Source organism: Patella vulgata, chromosome 6 (genome assembly GCF_932274485.2).
Source record: "Patella vulgata chromosome 6, xgPatVulg1.2, whole genome shotgun sequence".
NCBI lineage: Eukaryota > Metazoa > Mollusca > Gastropoda > Patellidae > Patella > Patella vulgata.
The window spans coordinates 57,191,870-57,217,242 of NC_065884.2; the positions used below are offsets into that span (position 1 = coordinate 57,191,870).

Sequence of the window (25,373 nt, forward strand, 5' to 3'; positions counted from 1 at the left end):
ATATTGGAGAAGGCTGTTAATCTTAGACTTCGAGAACATTTATCGTCCAATTCTCTATTTGATGAATTTCATTCCGCGTATAGACAAAATCATAGTACAGAAACATCATTACTTAGGCTGGTTAGTGATATACGTTGCGCTGTAGATTGCGAAAAAGGTGGTTTCTCTGGTATTACTTGATTTATTCGCGGCGTTTGATACTAATGACCATGATATTATGACGAAAAACCTCGAGTTCCAACATGGTATTCAAGGACCTTGACTGAAATGGTTTGCCCCATACCTAAACAATCGAAATCATTGCCGTTATCATTGTAAATGCTACGTCGGATACTGTTGAATTACATTGGGAGTTCCCCAAGGATTGGTGCTAGGACCTGTTCTATTTATTCTCTTCATACTATCAGCCAACATAGCCTATAACATCATTCTTATGCAGACGACACTCCGATTATCAACAGTTTTTAACCATGTAAATTTGATCAATCTTGTCAACGTACATCAAAATGCACCCAAACTTTAAAAAGCTGGACGTCTACAAATGTTGAAATTAGACGATGGCAAACCAGAAGCTATCATGATTGGATCAAAGTATCCACTATCCAAATTTGATATATCTACTTTGAAATAGCTGAAATTAAACCAGCCAACAAAGTTAAACATCTTGGTGTTTACATCTCGTATCTAAGGACCCGGCCCCTGGTTCGATCGCTCGTGTTATCAAGACTGCATGGGCTAATGAAGTAGCCTATTATCTGGTATATCCCACAAACTGATATCATAACTCCAAACTGTTCAAAATACTGCAGCTCGAATACCCAGGAACTCGCATATCAAACCGGCACTCAAAGAACTTCATTTGGCTACCCATTAAATCAGGATTCGATTTTAAGCTCTTGTGCTTTGCGTTTAGGGGTTTCCATGGAAACGGGCCTCCCTATCTATTAGATCTGTTATCACCATCTTTTCCTGGACGTGTACTTCGTTCTCAACAAGAACACTTTCTTCTAATTCAAAAATATAAACCCAAATCATTTGGATACAGATTGTTTGTTCACATTGTATCTGTTCTGTGGACTTTGTTACCCCTTAACATTAAACTACCATCCAGCCTAGAAACCAAATTAAAATCTCATCTATTCATGGCCTATTATGGCACCTAGACTGTGGTAGCGTCTTGTGCATGCATAATGACATAGAACTTGAGCAGTATTAATGTACATATTATTATTAAGATTAGATCGTGTCGCCGATTTCCGGGTAAAATTTCCCCCATAGTATACTGTATATAAACGAAGGACCTATACCCGCCCTAATTAGCCCAGTCGGAGCAGAACAGCGGGGCGTTAAACCCCATTATTTCTTCGTTCTTTTTTCTTTGCGTTGTTGGCAGACATGTCAAGAAATACACGAGAAAACACTATAATTACCGTTTCACATGCATCTACAAATCGTTTCACTTATGTTTGGTTAAGTGATGGTACCAATGTAAAAACTCAGATGAAAAGATTTACTTATATGATAAAAGGAAATAATGTTTCATTTGTGTGCATGCCATGTATCTTTGGTTTCGCTGGTTATACCAAGACGTCAGTATATGATCGAGTTAATCGAGACTAAACACACCAACCTTGTCATAAGGACACAGAACACCAAAACATTCCTGCACTGTTGTTGTTGTTCTTAGTGTTGAACATCCGCTTTCACCGAATGCAATATCGCAGAAAAGTTGTCTTATTTTCATTTTCTTTATTATCTTAACGCACGCGCAGGGGTCTTTCCTGTGGGAGGAAACCGAAGTATCTGGAGTAAACCCACATACGCTTGGTTAGTGCCTCTATTTATTGTCTTTTTCCCCCTTTGCCCATTTTACATGGCGATTTGTGTGGATGTTTGAATTTACCAGGTTTATGATTTTGATGGGTAAAGATAATATAGATAAGAGGTTGATTACGTTGAAATGTAGAACGGGGATCAACATGTAATAGATAATGCCACATGCTTACTCCGCACTACAGAGAATGAGAGAAATGGGGTTTAACGTCGACTCGACACAAACTAGGTCATTTCGGGACTAACATATGGTTCAATTTTATTTCAATAATTCGCTTGCGCGTAGAGGTCTTTAGCAGTGGGAGGAAACCGGAGGATCCGGAGAAAACCCACGAGGTTGGACAGGCGACCCTACTCCTTATCACGTACAACCGGGAAATCGAAACCATACCAGTTGACTCAATGACAGACTTTATGGTACAGCGCGCACGTTCTAACCATTCAGCCATCCAACCATCATTACAGAAACAGTAGTTACACATACACACACAGTCCAAGTGGCTATTAACCAAATGGACTCTTTACATGACAATATCTCTCACAGGCATATTTGTATCTCAACTGTTTTGTGAAGAGCAAGCACCCATTGAAACCAGTAGCCAAGAGCATGAAAACTGGTCAGAGTTTAGGGTCGTAAATAATGCTCTAAAGACACTCCCACTCCCTCACAAATCAGAGCTAATTGATTTTATTTTATTTTATTTTATCAATGATTAGTGGTCTTGAAATAAATCTTTTGCCGCCTGGCAACACTTGTGCTGTTCATTGATATATACACTCTCTTATAACATAACATCTGCTCTTAAACGTCGACAGGTATTTATTGTTTTGAGCGGTAAAATTGTAAATATTTGTGGAACCTATTCCAGTAAGTGCCTGTTTTTCGTTATGTATGGTATTACGTTTCTTAAAAATGAGTTCGGTCTGTATTAACATCAGGAAGTCAATCTTGGCTTGGTTTTTGGTTTTCATTTTACATTATTAGTCTTCTTCATCTAAAAAAAACAATTTGCAAGCTGAATATTTTCTTTAGATTATTTCGATATTAACCATAGCTTACCAGGTACCGATTGTTGCGGATATGCAGAGCATTTAGCATATAAGGGTATCCACATCAGAAGGGTACTTTTATGGACGCACCACCACCATCACCTTAGATCATTCACATCCTGGAAATCGAGAATGTGTATCATATGTATCAGAATCTGTCTACGTACATATGTATTTAGTTATTTACATATGCGCTGGTCATTCGAATCAAAGTAATAATGCAAGAATAATATATGCTTCTTGCGTTTTTCCTTTAACGTAAGGCTACATAGCATTTGTTCAAAGCACGGATTTCAGATTTTCAAAACACGGATTTTTTATCCAGAGGCACGTTCGTGCCTGTAGGCACGTAAACATAGGCTTTGTTTTCTGTGCTCTCTTCTTCTGCTTCATCTTCTTCATGTGGGCAGTTCTTTTGTAACCGGAATCGACCGATACGCGGACCAGCCGAAAAAAATAAGGTTTATCCATCAAACTGTCCATGAAACATTAATGTTTTTGTATTTGTCGTTTACAACAACTTGTAAACTTGATGATTATTTATATAGACTTATTGTCCTTGAATATTTTATAGAATCTTGTCAAAACTTCAGTGATGTTATATAGTATAAAGATTTTGCTTTTTATATATCTAAAGATTCACAATTACGACAGCATTTGCAGGGAACAGTGGATTGACTTCAATGTTTTTAGCCCAGTCCTACACCTTAAAGTAACTAAGTCTCTAACTCAATATCACCCAAAATCTTTGATATTGAAAACACGAATTATTTGTCAGTTTGAATTAACATTGATGTTGTGATCTTACCGGGAAAAGATTGGCTTCTGATATCCAATATTTAAGACAAAATAAACATTTTACCATTGGTACACGAATCGTGTACCATAATGCGTTTCAGTGCCATTTGTAACAAGGGAATCGAAGAACGAGGCTAGACATATTCCACACGTCATGTCAAACGGTGGCGCCATATCCTCATCTGGAGAGCATGCACAATAAATGCTATCGGTGTAGACTGGAATAACCAGACCCTAGAGATTGCCATTCGATTGAGACTTCTGGCGTATTTCGCCGAACATAACTGATTAGAAATTAGAGTAAAAAACGGAAACGATTGAATCAGTTTATATACATTCATATTACATTATTATATGCGTTGCGACCCTTCTGTGTCAATTTCTATGTCCCAATTATTAGCGATTTAGCTCCTTTAAATCCCGTTTCATTTCATTTCATTTTAAAGTTTGCACACAATTAAACACGAACATGTCCAATCTTACTGCATAATCGATTCTTTTTAAAATTTGGCAAAAGAATGCAAACGTTGAACAGCCATTTTTTTTCAAATAGTAGATAAACTTTCTTTTGCCGTATGCAACGTGAATATAAAGTGCTATAGACAAGTCGAGTAGCTTATTTTAGAATAAAAAGACGCATTATTGGGCTTTCTAAATCACATGGAATCTAGCCAAATCTTTATTCGCTTGGTCTACTGATAACCGGGGATGATTTTATCCCGTCATTTATATTGCGAAGTTTATTACCAATAATTATTTCGTTTCTCTTTATTCATAGACGGTGTGGGGCCGCGGTAATCGAGCATACATGGATCCCGATGTGGTCTGGACGAGAAAAACCGTTGTCTTTTTTTAAAACCCAGTTTTCACATAGACTGTATGGGGCCGCGGTAATCGAGCCTACATGGATCCCGGTGGTCTGGACGAGAAAAACCGTTGTCTTTTTTTTAAACCCAGTTTTCACATAGACGGTATGGGGCCGCGGTAATCGAGACTACTAGAGGTAGTAGCGCTACACGGTTGTATAGACAGTGTGTATCATGATATGGATGAGAAGACAAACTGAGGTCGGCTCTGTAGTGCATAAAATAGTCATTGTCAGTTGTTATTTGGATGCTCATTAGGATTTGTTGCGAACGCCAACGAAGTAAATTATATTAAACATAGATTATGCAAGAGCTAAATCTGTCTATTGCAGGTCTTACTTTAGGTCTGAAATGTTATCTAAATTATTAATTACAGATTAATTAACCTATCCAGACCATAATCAAATCTAGATGGCATCGCTAGCCTGCGATCTTTAGTGGATTATGAGCCGATTTACTGCATAACTTTCCTTCACGATTTAACGATTAAGTGGATAATCGAGACTATGCTTTTTGTCGTACTGACTTAAGTAATGATGATCGAGGCTAGGCGGAATTTTCAATCGCTTAGTTCTCGGTTCATAGTGGATCAATTTGAATGGAATTTTCAGCAAATTACCTTTACGTTATCTAGTTTTTAACTATTATAGTGAGAACTGCCAACTCTTTATCGAATCTCCCATAATGTATCTTTAACATCATCTTTGTTTATCAACTAAAAAAAGTGATGTTTGAATGATATAAATACACCATCACTTCCATATCCTAACAAGAACGGCGGGGGGGGGGGGGGGAGTGACCTAACGAGTGCGTTTACGATCATAAGGTCTGGCATTGAGTCAAGTGGCTTAGTTTCGATCCAAAGCTTGCACGTGACAAGGAGTAAGGTAGATTCAAGAGATGTGATTTAGACCCCAGACTAGTACTTGACAAGTATATTGAAATAAAATTGAACCATATTATGTTAATCCCGAAGTGACCTAGTTTGTGGCGAGTTGCGAGTGGGCGTTAACCCCTCCCCACCTCTCTCTCTCTCTCTCTCCCTCCTTCTTGCTCTCTCTCTCTCTCTCTCTCTCTCTGGAAAATATAAATAATTGGATGTGAAAGGCGCAATGAATATTATTCACCTTAATTATGCATGCCGAAGGACAGACGATCAGATTAATAGTCTACCCAACAATTTATCAGTCCAATATTTCTAAAATACACTTCATCATTATTATATATATACTTAAAGTGAGTGGTCGAATGGACTAACCCGTGCACTTTAGATCATAAGGTCTGTCGTTGAGTCAAGTGGCGTTGTTTCCATCCCACACATGTACGTGACAAGGAGTAGGGTCATTTGTCCAACCTCGTGGTTTTTCTCCGGGTCCTCCGGTTTTTCCATTTAGCGCGCAAACGAGTTCTGGAAATAAGATTGAACCAAATGTTAGTCCTGAAGTGACTTGGTTTGTGTCAACTGGACGTTAATCTCCATTTGCTCTCTCTCTCTCTCTCTCTCTCTCTCGGTACTTGCATGGCAGTCAGACGATTCACGCAATCACATGATCTGTCATGATGGTGATACAAATTACTTTATTTAGAATATAAAGTTCATTAGAAATCGGATGTAATTCACAGGAATCGTCAGTATGGTGTCCCTTTAACCTCAAACATCGACATTAGTTGAGTTTACGCTACATAAGTCGTCATATATTGACGTCATGTTGCTAACAAAGATATTTCTGATACCGGCATTTTATGAAACTTTATTTTGGGATGTTAATAGATACACAGAGGAAATTATATCTAGATTTCTTTCCCGGAGGACACGCTGGGATTAAATCAAGTGAATGGATTTTGGAATTTGGCTTTTGCGTAATATGTATCCGTTTCATTGCTGTTAGGTGTTAGTTTAAAACGGTGTGTAGTATTTTTTTTTTTTTAAAGAAACGTATGATTTACGGCATATGGTCTTTTATTAAATCGAATGAGTTATTTACATCCACAAAAATATATACCAATTTATTATATTACTTTCCTCGATTGACATGCATTAAATCACGATCGTAGTCAAGACATTTTTGTATAATACAAAAACACAGCACAAGGTATATATAAATATAACTTTTGTAGTTAATTAAAGTTAATTATATACGTTGATTATAAAAGAGAGAGAGAGAGAGAGAGAGAGAGAGAGAGGGTTAACGTCCACTCGACACAAACTAGGTCATTTCGGGATTAACATATGGTATAATTTTATTTCAATAATTCGCTTGCGCGTAGGGGTCTTTAGCAGTGGGAGGAAACTGGAGGACCAGGAGAAAACCCACGAGGTTTGCCAGGCGACCCTACTCCTTGTCACGTACAACCGGAAATTCGAAACCACGCCAGTTGACTCAATGACAGGCCGTATGATACAGCACGCACGTGCTAACCATTCGGCCATCCAACCCCCCTGATTGTAAAAGAATCATTGAAAGTTGGAAAATGAAATGAAACGAAATTGCGTTTTACGTCCTACTATTCTTCTGGGAATCGGCTAATGAAGACCAGTATACACCATGCAGTGTACTATGAGGAAAATTTTGCCCTGACAGCCTACTCTTATATCAAATTCCAACTGTCAAGGGTTCTTTTACGTGAACTCCAATATGCACACAGGACCTCGGTTTTTGGTCCTTATTGCCAGACCTTATGGTCCTGCACCACTAACAACACCGGAAAATCCAGATGAAAATTGGAATGCGATGAAGAGTAAGCGGAAATGCCATTGTCCGGACAAACTTATGGTCCTGCACCACTAACAACACCGGAAAATCCAGATGAAAACTGGAATGCGATGAAGAGTAAGCGGAAATGCCATTGTCCGGACAAACTGTTCACCACGTTCACCAAATTGATCGGGGTTTAAATAAAACCTTCGATTTTGTTGTATTTGATAAGCTGACTATGTTCACCGGGATAGCAATCCACTTTCGGTCAAAATTTTACGCTACAAAGTAAAATTGAAACATAACCGAATGTTATACCCGTCTTGACGCAGACATACATGAATCTACTATTAGTATACAGACATGAGACTGATGTTGGTATACATACATGCAACTACTATTAGTATGCATACATGTGACTGCTATTAGTATACAGACATGGGACTGCTATTAGTATACAGACATGAGACTGCTATTAGTATACAGACATGAGACTGCTATTAGTATACAGACATGAGACTGCTGTTAGTATACATACATGCAACTACTATTAGTATGCATACATGTATTAGTATGCATACATGTATTAGTATACATACATGAAACTATTATTAGTATACATATATGACACTATTATTAGTATACATACATGACACTATTATAAGTAAACAAACATGAAACTACTATTAGTATACATACATGAAACTACTACTAGTATACATAAATGAAACTGCTATTAGTGAACAAAAATGAAACTATTATTAGTATACATACATGACTCTACCATAAGTATACATAAATGAAACTACTATTAGTATAAATACAAAAATCTACTATATTGGTATACATACATGAATCTACTATTAGTATACATACATGTATTAGAATACATACATGAAATTACTGTTAGTATATAAACAGACTTCTGCTTGTTTGGAATCGGTTGTAGTAGTAGTAGTAGTAGTAGTAGTAGTAGTAATAGTAGTAGTAGTAGTTATTATGATTGTAAATGAAAGGAAGTTTAACGTCCTACTTTTCTGCACCAACTGGGCTAATTAGTATTAGTTATACATAAATAACCTCGTTTGATTAGTAACTTTAAACACAAGTTAACGTCCCTGTAGTTTGTCGCACTATTCACCGTTATTACATATTAGATATTAGTCCGCATTTTATAATTCTTATTACATAGTTATCTTGATATTATATCCTCCCATTCATTCCTTATTATTGGTGATTTTATTATGTATTGGTTGTTATTATTATAATATATTGCCATATTACTGTTTGTTTTATAAATTGGTTATACGGGGTTATCTATTATATTGTGATCGGTGAGGAGACATATTGATCTCTTTCATATGTACAAATCTAGAAAGAGAAAGCGAAAAATCTAGGTGGTTTTTGTATGAACACAGAGTACTATTCTGTTTTAAAAGTTCGCTTACGCGTAGGGATCTTTAGCAGTGGGTGAAAACAAGAGGACCCGGGGTAAATCAATGTCGGCGACCACACTCCTTGTCACGTACAGGCTTGGGATCGAAACCACGTCACTTGACTCAACGACAGACCTTATGAGCTAAAGCGCATGTGTTAGACCACTCGACACCCACACCCCCGTATCTACAATGTACGATGGCCTCTTTAAATATCAGAAAAAAAAACCATGATTATTATACTAGGCTGATATTATATGTTATATGTCGACAACGTGTAACAGCTCGTGTAATAAATAGATATTTTATGTAAAGCGACGATTGCTTCATATTTTAAATCTTTTTTATTATTATTACTGAGGGGTTTAAAATTGTTTCTTGTAAAAAAAAAGACACGGGTTGCCCCCCTTTGATAACTTTAATGTCTGTCGTCAACGGCTTACAAATGGAGTTTTGTTGGGAGTCATGATAGAGAAGTATTATCTTTCTAGAACAGCTGATACCACTTCTAATTTAGGCAAGATTCTAGAATCGGTCCACAACTCACATAACCAATATTGCACATGCGACGAATATGTATCAGGGTTAAGTGGAGGGGGTCTATCACTTATACACACAGAGATAACATTGGTCGTGGATCTGAATTTTTTCACGCACCCAATGGTCATAGAACTCCCCGTGGCGCCGGTTCAGTTAGTTAAGGTTAGTTGGTTAGTTGGTTATCATATCAAATTTATCAACTTTATTGTTATGTGTCCTCATAAAACATAGACTATAAACTTCATTAAACACGAAATGTTTATCGATTTTCAAATAATTTCTTATGAATTGACGTGGGTCGCATGGAGGGGTTGATTCGAGTATACATGTAATTCAATTATCTCCTTTAATATATCAGATATCAGGTGGAAATACAGCTTTTAATAAACCAGTTGGAAATTGTGTATTTTTCTAGTCGCGTATTGAAGTATTTAGGAGGAATTGCGAGTTGTATTTAAACTGAGTCGTTTCCCGTGAAATTAAAAGCGAGTTACACTCATTTCTAACAACGCCAAAAAATAATACATATGTATACGGGAAATTTGCACAAACAAATCATTTATCTCGTGTAGTTTGTGAGTAAGAATAGATACATCTAAATGAATTAATATATTGATATTTTAATAACCCACATCGATACTTGCATTCTGTAGCCTGTGCGGTGTTATTTTAAATACGGTAAAATATTTCTTATCTGACATTTCTAGGTTCTCAAAAATAATGCCGATTCGAATTATTGTAAATATGGAAATTTCAGTAATGTTGGGACAGGTGAGTCAAATCATTATTATTATTATGGTGTATTTATGTAGCGCAACATTCACATACTATTACTACTGTGTCCAGATACTCTTTACAAGAAATTTTTATTTTTATTTTTATTTATTATTCTGAGGAACAGATACACTTATGAAAATAGAAAAAAATCATGAATGATCTTCTTCTTAATGGTAACCCATGAAAACCAGTAAAAATTACACAATGTATTCTGGTTTGTTATCGAGATAATCCAACAATTATATATCACAGGTTATAAACATATAATATCAACATAACAATAATATATCACAGGTTATAAACATACAATATCAACATAACAATAATATATCACAGATTATAAACATACAATATCAACATAACCATTATATATCACAGGTTATAAACATACAATATCAACATAACAATACTATATCACAGATTATAAACATACAGTATTAACATAACATTAATATATCACAGGTTATAAACATACAATATCAACATAACAATACTATATCACAAATTATAAACATACAGTATTAACATAACAATAATATATCACAGATTATAAACACACAATATCAACATAACAATAATATATCACAGGTTATTAACATACAATATCAACATGACAATAATATATCACAGATTATAAACATACAATATCAACATGACAATACTATATCACAGATTATAAACATACAGTATTAACATAACAATAATATATCACAGGTTATAAACATACAATATCAACATGACAATAATATATCACAGATTATAAACATACAATATCAACATGACAATAATATATCACAGATTATAAACATACAGTATTAACATAACAATAATATATCACAGATGATAAACATACAATATCAACATGACAATAATATATCACAGATTATAAACATACAATATCAACATGACAATACTATATCACAGATTATAAACATACAATATCAACATGACAATAATATATCACAGATTATAAACATACAATATCAACATGACAATAATATATCACAGATTATAAACATACAGTATTAACGTAACAATAATATATCACAGGTTATAAACATACAATATCAACATGACAATAACACATCACAGGTTATAAACATACAATATCAACATGACAATAACACATCACAGGTTACAGATACATTATACACAAAATATCAACATAACAATAACAAATCACAGGCTATAAACTAATAAGTTTGGAAGGGTTCTTCAGCTACTACTAAATCGAGTGACTTGCATCTTCAATAGAAGGTTTGATCTCGCTTTAACTCCGAACGTCTTATCAAAGCCTCCAAGTAATACTCTACATTTTTTGTCACTAAATTCAATGGTCTGGTGCCCAGGTCTAAACCTGTCAGAATCCTCGATAGAAAATATCATCGCGAATACCAAGTCTCGCGCTTTCCTACTGAAATGTCTAGCTGTGATAATCGATTTGTAAAGTTCAAGTTCTTATAATGTCAAGGTTGCTGGAACTTTTCCACTTTTTAGATTTTCCGCTATGATTATGATATGACCCGTATTCACATTTTAGCTCAACCTTTCTAAATGACTTTTCTGTTCTTCCATTATGCTAGTAAGGTTGGTTTTCCGTGTGTTTTTCAGCTAAATAAAGGCTTTCAACGGCTGTAAACGAGTCTATTTATTTATGTGTTTGTATCACACTGTCCGTGGTAAAGGGAGATAACGCACCTAAAAGTTTGGGAATTGCAGACTAATCTAGCAACGGCTCGATGTTTTAAAACTCGCAGTCGTTGCTTAAGGAACATCGGTGACCTGATGACTGCCTATCCATGTGAATTAGGCTTTTTTATATTCTAACTATTAATTAATGAATAAGCTCAAATGCCGACCCCAAACCATATGCTATCCAGGGCCCTGTTTCTCGAAATTTGAACTAAAGATAAAATCCAAATTTTAGTAGATACTTCATTTTTGATTGGCCAAGAACTAAAATCAATCTAATATTATCCAATCAAATTACTAAAATTTGGATTTTATCTTAGTTAAAATTTCGTGAAACAGGCCCCAGGATTATCAACAAGATTGCCAAGTTATGATTATACAGATTACGTGTTAGCTAAAACACCAATAAAAACATTGTTTAAACAGATGGGATTTCAATTTAGATTTCAATACAATGATCAGATGTGCAACGTATATCTCATTAAGGCGTGTATTTCAAAGTTGCGGTACTCTTATATAAAAGGTCCTTTTATTCATCGTTGGGTGAACAAGTGAACAATTATCTTGAGTAAAGGTTTATCTTACATCTGGGTGGTAGCAAAGATCATAATTGTTTAATAATAAATATACAAATATACACAGCCAAATTTTAGCCCTGACTGATCAGTGACCACGAAATTGACTGTTCAATCATACATGTTGTGTCTAAACCATTACCCCAGTCGGGTATAATCTGTGACGAGAACGTGATTACTCATTGAGTCAAATTTCGTGGTTTCAATCCTAGGCTTGTGCGTGACAATGAGTATATGGTCGCCTGCCTCACCCCGTGGACTTTCTCTCTGGGTCCTCAAGTTTCTCCCACTAAAAGACCCCTGCGTGCTGGAGAATTGTTGACATACACCATGCTAATCTCCTAAGTGAACGTTAATCCGTATGCCTCTGTCTCTGTCACAAATGGAATCAAGACCGCGTGGCATCACTTTAACCTAAACATAATCGCTTACGATGCTTGCCATCTGACCCTGAAGTACTAAAGAGAGTAAAGAAGAAACATCAGAGAAAATGAATAATTCATTTTATTAACTAGGCGTCTGTTGTGTGAATGGCGTTGACAAAAAATACAATCTCCTTATTTTGTTTCCTTGATCAGAAGCAGGTCATTTAAATGTAATCATTGATGATTGATTTATGAATTGGCTGCCATTAAATCTTGGGTCACTGGTTTCAGTGTTAAGACCGTCTACATATTTATTGGAACCAATGATAAATTGTGTTATAAACCTTTTGTTCTTCCTTGGTTTATCTCGAACAACAGACAGGCGTTTTGTCTAGGGTATAAGAGAGTAATAATGTTACCTTTTATGTGTTTTATATGTTGGCGAGAAGAATACACATGTGTAAAAAAATTGTCAATTGTTTTGATTTATTGGATACATGCATGTATTAATGCGGTTTATTACAATACTGTAAATTAATAACGGATGGTGGGTATTATATTGGAGATAGACATAAGATGGGCGCAGTTGTCAGCCTTGTTTGTAACCAGCAGCAGCAGTAGTAAAAGTACATGTAGTAGTAGCATTAGTAGTAGTAGAAGTGGTAGTAGCAGTAATATTAGTAGTAGCAGCAGTAGCAGCAGTAGTAGTAGTAGTAGCGATAGTAGTAGTATTAATATAGTAGTAGAAGTAGTAGTTTAGTAGCAGTATTAATAAAATAACTAGGTGTAGTAGTAGTAGTAGTAGTAGTAGTAGTAGCATTGACCAGTGAATACGATGTTTGTAATATGGTAATCAGAAACATATAACACTTTTGTCTTGAAGGTGACTAAACGCACTGGAGTTTTGATCCCAAAGCCAATTTTTTTACCTGGACGTATTTTTTTTTATTTATGCATTTATCTACCGTATATATAGGACTGTGTGATTATCTTTGATCTAAAATGTATGACTTATTTCTCCTTACTTTGATAATATTGCCCGATTCGGATTCCAGACACCCATCCTTGCACATTTTGGGCACAATTTATTTTTACAGGAAAAGTGTATTTATCCGAAATGTTATGTTAATTGCTATGTCGGCATGTCTTACTTGTCTAACACATTTTTTTTATTGCATTCATTGTTAAGCCATTAATATAGACTCCGACTACAAATGAGTAGCCTATATTAAAATTGATTGTTATTGTATATTATAACTTTATACTTCCTGTAGTATAACTAGAACTTCAGACAGGAATGACGATACACCCAAGAAGTTTCATGTCATTAGATGACGTTAACAGACAATTACCAATCAGATTCTCATGCTATATATGATATATATGACAAAATGTAGGAATCTGAGATCAGATAGATCCGGTATTAATCCCCAGACTGTGTTATCTGCTCCTGGATTCATTTCTGCGAGGATTTGTGCCATAAAAATTCTCTACAATATCGACCGCTTTTGTTAGACTTGGACAAATATGTTTCTCATTTCCCGAAGCACACCCACTCTCTACATTTATATATCATTTTTGTGCTTTTGAAATCATTTTAAAAAAATGAGAAAAATATTGTCTTATCTAGATCATTCTCTTGTCTTCGCGTCAGGGTCTATGATGGTTCGCGAATATCTAAACAGGTACTGCCTACACCAAGAAGTTGCCATCTGTGCAAGCCATGAGTTCTATCCCACGATCATTGTGTGTTGCAAGTCATGGGCCCTATTCCGTCTGTAGTCCTTACGTATATTATTAATACTGTGTTTCGTTTTATTTTCTCAATTAAATATTTTGTTGTAAGGATTGTACCATTTTCACAGTAATGGGTGTTACCTCTCTGGTTATGCATTTAGCTGATTTCCCATTACCTCTCTGGTTATGCATTAAGCTGATTTCCCATGGCTGATGGGTGACGGTTATTGATAATTTGTTCCAATCAAAATAAAATAATTTGAAGTTTGGATAGTGTAAGTATAAATTATTTCCGGCATTGCATTTTCAGATTTTGCAATGTGTTTTATAACCATTGGAATGTTTGATAAAGATATGATTCTATTTAAGATGGATACAGCAGTAGACTTAATATGCTGTGTGAATGGCAAAATGAATTTGCTGAATTTTTGAATAGCCCAGTTTGGATTCCATGGGGAGGATTGATTTTATCTCCCGATAAAAAAACGAATCAATTTTGATTTTTCCAGTAATTGGAATTTAACGCACAATTCGTGCCGTTTTATTTTTTAAATAGTAGAATACTCGAACGAAACTAATAACATCTAGTTTTAAATACATGTAAATTCTTCATTCATCTTTATAAATGCATTTTAATACATTTAAGTCATTAGATATTATTTTTGCTGAAAATCGTTAAACTTGTGACAATTGCATGGAAGACATATCAACCCATTAAATTAAGGGTCAAAGTTCATATATTTTGAACTGTCTCGACGAGATAATTCTTATACGTATACCTTCTCTAGGGAATGTCTTTCTGCGTTTGAGTCGGTGCCAAATCTTTATACATACATGTATATAAGTAAACTGCTTAATCTAGACATGAACTTTCTGAAGGGGTCGGTTACGACCCCATGGGACCTCTTTATTATCTAAGAAATAATCGGTAAAACTTTTATTGCCATTGGCTAGTAATTGTTATGTGCCATTTTTGCTGAATTGTGAGAACCAATATGTTGAATGTACAGTATCATTTTTTACAATATCCCCCGACTGTGGAAATCTTCGAGGCCAGACTTGATGCACGCCATGTTGACGGAAGCACCTGCCATTACCGCTACTGCGGATGAGGTGAGAGGAATAATTGCTTACATATCAATTTTAAATTGATGAATCATCCGTAGTTGACATTCTATTTTTTTATCTGACCCTACTCGTTTTTAGTAAATAATAACATATGGGGTACGCTTTTAATTTCGGGAAAATCTGATACCAACTTCGATCATATTCATTTTTACCATTGTGGCAGGTCCCTGCGTGTGGTTGTTGACTTCACGGGGTTTTGTGGGAGTGAGGTGGACTGGGCAGAATTTGTGTAAACGTTGGGCTAAAGATTATACGGTTCTTCATTGATTAAACTGTTGTAGTTTCTATTTCATGCTTGTTGTATGTGATAAGGAGCAGGCTTGCCTAACATTTGTCCACTGCTAAAGACCAATACGCACACGCAATTTCTTAAATATTATATGTTGGTCCCGATATAAACTAGTTTATATTGAAAGGACGCCCCTCCCCTCCATTTGGATAGTAGTTTGTCGGATTTTATATATTGTGGTTCTCATTATACAAATGTAAGGTGCCGGGGAAGCAGGGTATGCTTACTATTTCTCTGTAACACCTGGTTACATCTTTGAACTATGAGAGTGTCTTTGCTTTTAATCGATTTTGATGGAATCAAAACTGAGGTCCCGTGCATACGTTAGTGTGTCCGTAAAAGAACACTTGGCAGTTGGAATTGGACGAATAGTAGTCGGCAACGCCACTGTCCTGGCAAAATTACCCTCACGGCAAATTGGCATGTTGCATGCTCGTTTTTAGAAAAGTAGGATATTTTTCCGATTTCGTTTTATTTTAATTTTTTTTATTTGTTCTGACTGCTTGGACCATTAGATCTGTTTTATAAATCTCAATGTTAAAAGAGATTAAATTTCTAGAATTGCGTGAACGAGTAATTATTTCTAGGGTTTAAAATATTAGAGTTGATGGAATGGAAATAGGAAATTCCAATCGGGATTAACCTTGTGGACATCTACATTTCTTTTCTTCAGACAAATTCTGTCTCGAGTAACTCATGGTAAATCAATAACTGATTTGATTCACGCTCTACTTCTGACTTGGATTAACATCCACTGTATTCTGAGTTCTTTTTATAAACTTCCGTTTTGATTTCACATCTAAGTTAATTAACATAGGGTGTAACCTTTTGTTAAGACAATGGTGGATCTGACGGGGGAGGGGGGGGGGGGGGTAGAGGAAATGAAATGAAATGGAATGAGGTTTAACGTCCTGCTGGGCTAATGAAGACGGGCATACACCATACAGTGTGCTATGAGGGGAATTTTGTCCAATTTTGACCTCTGTTTTTCGTCCCATTCGAACGACTTGACAGAGTCCCGTGTACACATTTGTGCGCACGTAAAAGACTCCTTGTCAGTTGAAGTTCGATGGAGAGTAGACTGGAACGTTGCTGTCCAGGTACAATTTTTCTTATAGCTCACTCCATGATGCATGCATTAGCCCAGTTTCTGCAGAAAAGGAGACTGTTAATCCCCATTTCGGTTTACTTCAATCTGATTAGGGGGGTTGGATGGCTGAATGGTTAGCGTGCGCGCTGTATCATAAAGTCTGTCATTTAGTCGACTGGCGTGGTTTCGAATCCCCGGTTGTACGTGACAAGGAGTAGGATCGCATGTCCAACCTCGTGGGTTTTCTCCACGTCCTCCGGTTTCCTCCCACTGCTGAAGACCCCTACGCGCAAGCGAATTATGTAAATAAAATTAAACCATATGTTAGTCCTCAAATGACCTAGTTTGTGTCGAGTGGACGTTAACCCCATTTCTCTCTCTCTCTATCTCTCTCTCTCCCCCCTCTCTCTCTCTCTCTCTCTCAAAATACAGATCTATATTTCGTTTCGTTTTTTTTATACTTTCGATGGCCTACACTAAAGTTATAGTTATGACCCTATGACGTCAGACATTTGATTAACCAATCAGCATTTATGTTACTAGTGGATTACCCACAGTTCCGTGAAAAACACGCTTAAGCTCACCGTAACAGACCGTTTCATTGGCTTATCCCTGACGCCATTCAGAACACGAGTTAAATAACAACTCTTCCAGATCAAAGTGTAGTAAAGACAAGTAAAACGAAATTTTGAACTATAAAAACGAAACGAAATAGGATCTGTGTTTTAACCAGACTGGGTTTATTTTATTTCTGAAGTTAAGTCGGGAGACCAGCTCCGTAAGAAAATGGGAGTGTCCATTTATATTCAATAGTTTTCAAAAACACTATTAAAGGGGAATTATAGGAGATGAAGAGTTGACAGTTCTCAAACACTATTAAAGGAGAATTATAGGAGATGAGATAAAGAGTTGACAGTTCTCAAACACTATTAAAGGAGAATTATAGGAGATGAGATAAAGAGTTGACAGTTCTCAAACACTATTAAAGGGGAATTATAGGAGATGAGATAAAGAGTTGACAGTTCTCAAACACTATTAAAGGGGAATTATAGGAGATGAGATAAAGAGTTGACAGTTCTCAAACACTATTAAAGGGGAATTATAGGAGATGAAGAGTTGACATTTCTCAAACACTATTAAAGGGGAATTATAGGAGATGAGATAAAGAGTTGACAGTTCTCGCTATAATAATTAAAAAAATAGATAACGTAAATACAACATGCTGAAAATCTCAATCAAATTGCTCCACTCTGAACAGAGATATTAGCTTTTGAATTTTAGGCTAGCCTCGATCATCATTACTAAATTCGGTACGATAAAAAGCAAAGTCTCGACTATTCATTTTAACGTTTAATTATCCTCCACAAAATGTATTCCAATCCGCTAAATATCGCAGGCTAGCGATGGCATCGAGAGTTGCTTATGGTTTGGATAAGTTCATCAATGCCTAATTAATAATTTTGATAACATTTCAGGCCTAAAGTAAGACCTGCAATAGGCCGATTTAGCTCTTGCATACTGTATATTTAAATATTTATTAAAACTAAAATATGCATAATATATCAGCCAGTCTGAGTATTTAGTGCCTTGTGGGTATCGGGGGCAAATTTCGCCGCATTTTATATACTCTTCAATATTGGTCGCACTCCATTAGAAATTTGTCTGTCTGCGCTGATGTGAATTTATCTAATTTATCGATGAATTACTCCATGTTCTGGTGCATTATGAAAATATCTTTGACGGGTGCTCAATAGGTTTAGTATAAACTTCTGCTGACTAGTCTAATGCTCTTAAGATCGATCAAGGACCTGTTTGCATCATCTCAGAGGCGACTGAACTCGTTGAAGCTCATCTATTTGCAAGCGCGGAGCCAAGTTGGAGGGCTGAATTTTGGGGTCGGAAATGGCCCCAAATGGCATCGACAGTGTTCCACTTTTTTCATTTCGTGTTCCAACTGGTGGGCCTCGCGCCTATAGCTTTCGCGAATTGTCACTACAACACTTCAGTAAGCTGATTTAAAATTTCTGACCCCCCCCCCCACTGAAAATCCTGACTCCGCTAGCTTTGATACGTAGAAAGGTTTGGGGAAAATATAATTTATGTAACGTCATGGCTCTGAATATCTATCTTCACAATTCTTGGATTTGTTTTCCACGAAACATCATAACCAAATTGTTTTTATGAGTTTACTCGGTACACAGTTTAGTGTGGTTCCATGCTCATGCAACCGTGTTGTAAAAGCAATGGAGAATTCATTTTCCCCAGTTCTTAATTGCTGTTCGTTGCCTGTATCTAACTCCCTGCAAGACTGTTTTACAGTAACCAAACTATTTATTATAAGTTTTGATTTTCTTATTTACATATTTTTTGTATTTTATATATTATGTCTACGAAGGTCTATTGGGAAATGTATTAATTATTATCTCTGCTTACGTCCAAAAAGAATTTGTTGGAAATAATATAAGGTACCAAATCAAAACGGGTACCTAGCCAAACAGGGTACTTAGTCAAACCGGGAATCAAGTCAAACCGGGAATCGAGTCAAACCGGATATCGAGACAAACAGTACCCCGATCCAAACAGGGTACCGATCCAAACCGGGTCCCGATCCAAACCACTAAAGTATAGTTTTCAAACCGGGTATCGCGACCAACAGGTTACATAGTCAAAAATGGTATTTAGACAATCAGGGTACCTAGTCAAACCGAGTACCAAGCCAAATCAGGTATCGAATCAAACCGCTCAAATAGAGCTTGCAAACTGGGCAGAATAACCCTTACGCATCCTATATAGCAAGACATGCATTTAATCTCTATGTTCAATTTTAATCAACGATATAATTTTAAGTTTTTGCGGGAAAAGTCACGTTTGGCTGGAAACATGTAAAATAACGCTGGATAAACAGGCAAGGAATCGCACGACGTTGGTCAACGAGTTCAAGCTTCAAAGTATTTAAAACAGACGTTAGGTATAATTAAAGAGGTATTTCCACTCCCGACAAGAAAATAAATGCAATTAATTCTAAACAATACAATATTCAAAATAACCTTACACTCACCCAATTACCGAAAATTAAAGCATTGGCCTAGTTTGACATGCATGATCTAAACTTATAGAAACCCTTCGCAAAAAATGAATTGACAGATTCATTTCAATTTTTCAAAAACAAAAAACAAAACCCAAATCCAAACAACCAAATTTTAGCATAGCCAATGTAATTGCTGTAATCTAGTTAAGCCAAAGTGAGAGAGCCTCTTTAAAAAAAAAAATAATCGTGTAGGAATCCTTGTGTATGAAAAAGCCGTGGATCGCATGTTGATGCGTTCACCAGATGATAGACAACAATAACCTGTATAAACTATAGATATTCTATTAGCGTGCTGATCAGACACGTGGTGTCTAGTTTTTCTCGGCGATGTGTAATGAAAAGGCCAGTTAAGATTAGTCTGAAACCAATTTCCAAATGTTTTTCGACATGTTTGTATGATTTGAACAATAATCTTGATGGGTTCATTGGCATATCTGGATGATCGAGTTATACAGATAGATTTTGTTGTTTACTGTAATTACAATATATCAGGTTTGTTGTGCTTCAGATTGTAGATAAAGTTCGTCTACAGACATCATGTGTATTAGCCGAGAACGTAGCCCGCGATTTTCCAGTATGGTTTCCCCTTGTCAGTTGTTCAGGACGGAGGTCCTGGCAAGGAACAGCGCCTAATCGTTCGAAACAGACAGAAAACCGAATTAGAAATAAGAGTAGGCCGCAGCACACTGTATGGCGTATGTGCGTCTTCATTGGTCCAGTCGGCGCAGACAAACATGACGTTAAACCACATTTCATTTCATTTATAGACAGTGAAAACAACGGTCTGACTCCATCGTATCGCTGGCCCATCGCATAACGTCATTGCATATCTCAATGGATTAATCTCGTATTTCCATCTAAAATACTCATCGATTCATCGCATTGATTCATCTATTCATTGCTTAGCCCCATCTGTTCGTTCCATCGCCCTGTCGACTAGGCGACGGCGAAGCGTTAAACAAATTGACCCTAAAGAAGGACACCATATCTGGCAGCCGATCAAATGAACCGTTCTTGTAACGTTATCGCGATGGCCCCTCGAACATTTCGAAGCTAATCGACTTTAGTTACTCGTCATCAACGACTAATTTGTTATATCTGTCAGTGATCTCGTTCTTTAAAAAGTGTTGCAACCATAGTATGCTTCTCTCAGACATAACTTACTTTCTACGGATCTAAACTCTGGGGGGAAAGCAGGCAACCACGAAAAGATAATATACATATATGTTGTTAGTTAGGAAAATGTGGGGAAATGAAACAGAGTGGTTGGGGGGCGGGGGGTCTATACCACACGTTTCGTTTTTCGCAAAATATGGACGATCCGATTGTGATTGACCAGGTGATTACTATCACGTGATACATAGGAAACATGCCCGTCGTTCTCCGTGGTCGAATCTTGTCGGTGAGTACTGCACATTATATTGGCTCCGTGTAAAAGTAAATCGCGACGATGTAAAGTGATAGCTACCCCCCATGAAGCAGTGGTTACAGGTATTATCGTTGCAGTTGCATAATGGGCGATTGTTTTATTTGGTCTACTGACAAATATTATAGTGGTTTTCAAGAGGCTTAACGAATACCTGTGAAAAATAGGTCAATGCTTAGATGAAGTCAGCCTATGGTTATTTTATATTACTCTAAATTGATTACATATATTTTCATAGCGAGGTTAATAATTCCGCATTAAAAATGTTTTTATTTCACCATCGCATAAGTTATTGTTCCGAAAAGATGACAGTTAATTATAATTTAGCTTCGGTGAAAGAAACTGGTTTGCATGTTCCAAGCTTCCATAATCATGTTTAATTACCATAGAGACGGGTAGCCAGGGCTAATTCAATAAGATGATGTTCTCCAAGGAAGGCCTATCAAACAGAATCAATGGTAGATGACTGAACAAACTTAGGTACACCAAATTGAAACAAGCCAGAAATGTACCAGAAGTCTGCCATTAATCTCCCTTTGTTGAGATTCGATAAATAAAAACATTTCGTCTGCAAAACGAGATTGTCTAATCAATTAGTTTAACTTTTATCGGACATGAAACGGAAGTGTTTTTGCGTAAGTTGCCATTTTGTTTTTGTAGTTAACTATGATAGATGTTTCAGTTGAGCCGATACGTAAACAGAATATCAATTGCTTTGTTGGCTTTAAAAAGCCGATACATCATTTAGCGCTATATAAATCCCTTGCACACTACAATATTGTGAAAGTTTAATCTCTAATGGAAAGATCAATCCAAAAATAGTTTAGTTCCGTTCAGTATTTACAAAGTTATGATCAATTGAAATTTCATCGATCTATCCTGCTCGCTATTAATAAGACGCTTCCATATTTTATTGGTAGCGGATTAACCTGATGGGCCTAGTTGAAATCCAAAATTTGATATTTTACCGAAAATAAAATGGCCTATCATGTCTTAAAGCCTCCCCGACACGAAACGATTTTAGTATTTTAAACACAATAAGTATTTTAAGAAAAATAAAACCACATTGTGATTGTGTGCACGTATCAGATATTGTAGATATATATTAAAGAATTTTATCTCCGAGATCGTCTTTCCCAAAAAACGGCAACCGTTAACAACATATGGAGGAGGGCAATGTTTGTGTATATAGGGTTTATGTGCTAGTGGCGACATAAGTAAACACTTCTTAAATTATTTGCGGGGGCGGGGGGAATAGTTGGCACGTGCGCGCTGTATCATAAGGTCTGTTATTGAGTCAACTGGCGTGGTTTCGATTCCCTGGATGTACGTGACAAGGAGTAGGCTCGCCAGTCCAATCTCGTGGGTTTTCTCCGCGTCCTCCGGTTTTCTCCCACCGCTACAGACCCCTACGCGTAAGTGAATTATTGAAATACAATTGAACCATATTTTTGTCCCGAAATGACCTATTTTGTGTCACGTGGACGTTAAACCCCATTTCTCTCTCTCTCTCTCTCTCTCTCTCTCTCTCTCTTAATGTATTGTAAATACCGATTAGTAGCCTCGTCAAGTTGTGAACAATTTGCATACCACCAAAAACACGAACTATTTTACCAATTCAGATTAAAAAATCTATCGCAAAAAAAAAAGTTGTGAACGGGTCCATTCTAATATTTAGCCTCAGAAACATGCGTAATGATCAGCACTGTGTTCTACTAGCTGATATATACACTGTCTCTTGGTTGTTTTTGTACTCGAGGTTTGAGTGTGTAACTGTAGTATTAAAGGACAATATTGGTGCCAGTCATTATCACATATGTGATAGAACTGGTTAAACACGTTCCAAATATTATTTTTTCACAGAGATCATTGCTACGATAGATGAGTAATCAATGTTTCAACAATAGGAAGTGACGAACGCAAAAGGAAAACACGAGTTATCCCTCTATAAAACTGGCTGAAGTGACGGATGATAACAGATACATGGGCGAATTTCTGCTCACTAATTATTCCTTCGAAGACCAAAAGTTGTTGTATGGGACTGTGAAAGGATATCTGACAATTCATAAACAAAATTGACTGTCACTAGATAAGAGAACATGAAAGAAAAATAGAAAAAGTCCGTGCATTACCATGTTTTTATAAGTATAGAATGAATAAACACCCGTGAATGTACGGACTGTTTCTATTTGTCTCGTGTTCTCTTATCTAATGACATTCAATTACTTTTTTGAATTGTCAGATATACTCTTACAGTCTCATATAACAACTTTTGATCTTCGAACGAATTTTCAGTGAGCAGAAATTCGCCCATGTATCTGTTATCACGCGTCACTTCAGCCAGTTTTATAGAGGGATAACTCGTGTTTTCCTTTTGCGTTCGTCACTTCCTATTGTTAAAACATTGATTACTCATCTATCGTAGCAATGATCTCTGTGAAAAAATAATATTTGGAACGTGTTTAACCAGTTCTATCACATATGTGATAATGACTGGCACCAATATTGTCCTTTAAATAACCGTTATTCGGTCCCCATTTCCATTTCTATAATTAATAACATTTAATGCATACTTGATGACCAAGTGTAACGAACCATTTAATTTTCAATAGTAATAACATCTGAGAGGTATAATCACTGAAACTCTACGTATAACTGTTATTATTCAAAGCACCGATGCCTTTAAGGCAGGACTTCCTAGACAGCAGATGTGATGCCAGGAATTTAAAAATGAAACTTTGCCTTCAGGTCAATCGGTTTGCAGAAAATCAGACACGGTAATCCATCATACAACTTTTCCTGCTTCCATGCTTAAATTTCCACGGATAATATTCTATCGTTAAGGTTACATCAAATGGCTTTTATTTGCAAGAACATTCCCTGTAACTGACTGGTTGTCTGTGGGGTAAATGGTTTGAATATAAATACTATATTTCTTAAACGTCATTCAGATTAGTAAGAGTGTCTATTCGTTACAATGGGGTGGATGACTGAGTTCCTGTGTAGTAGCGGTTAGAATGAAATCTCCTTTTATTTCATACACTAGAATAATATAATTTTAAAAAATAAGGCACGGTAGTCTGAAGATGTTCAAAGTATAATGTTATCTTAAACTCCGTCCCCTTTATTTGTTATTGTACCGCATTTAAATGTACCCATGTCCGTGCGTCGTCCACATTTCCTTTTGCCCGATCTGGGCCCTGTTTCTCGAAATCTGAACTAAAGATAAAATCCAAATTTTAGTAGATACTTCAATTTTTATTGGCTAAGCACTAAAATCAATCTAATATTATCCAATCAAATTACTAAAATTTGGATTTTATCTTAGTTAAATTTTCGTGAAACAGTCCCCTGGTTTCTAGCGATCAAATAAGCCTACCGATTTTCAGAGTTATCCGTCCTTGATCATACTGAATTTTGTTTCTTGGAAAACTATCTTTCTTTATTTAGTACAGTATCACGTGACATGAAGTACAATTAAGATTAAAGTACACGTAATTTACAGAAATTTTCAACTCTACTGCACTTACGTCTACGTTTATGTAACTTTACCTACACTTCGTTAAACTAGCCACAGGTTCGTCAGAGAGACCGAATGGTTGCAGTAGTTAGAATCATCCATAATATTTTTTTAAGAAATTCCAATCTCATCTATATAGCTGTCTGTATATGTTGTTTATAGGTTAAATGGACTCGATTCTATAATTTCATGGATATTAGTTAGCAATAGATACTCTTAGATGTTAGACAAATCTTGCCAAAAATTAACAAAGCATATTATTTTGCTTTAAGTAAAGGAAATGAGTGGGTGAATGTAGTCAGGGCTAGAGATATAATTACCTCTGACTAATTATTTTAGATCACGTAATACCTTCATCGCTTATTTAGCTAAAGTAAAACATTTTGGGATTAAACTGATAACTGATTAGATGATAAACTTAATTCATATTCTGCAAGGGAGTCGCGGTGGTTCTGGGAGTAAGGCCC

At 36.2% G+C, this 25,373-nt stretch overlaps 1 protein-coding gene and 1 long non-coding RNA gene across 4 annotated transcripts in view; one reads left to right on the plus strand and one right to left on the minus strand.

The window, feature by feature from the left end:
- LOC126823786 (potassium voltage-gated channel subfamily C member 1) overlaps positions 1–25,373 on the plus strand; it is a 110,750-nt gene that overhangs the window by 28,179 nt on the left and 57,198 nt on the right. The window lies entirely within an intron of this gene.
- On the minus strand, positions 2,516–5,949 carry LOC126823816 (uncharacterized). Its single transcript, XR_007681326.2, has 2 exons — positions 5,806–5,949; positions 2,516–2,828 (listed from the first exon to the last, which is right to left on the minus strand). It is a non-coding gene; the product is annotated as an uncharacterized LOC126823816 (long non-coding RNA).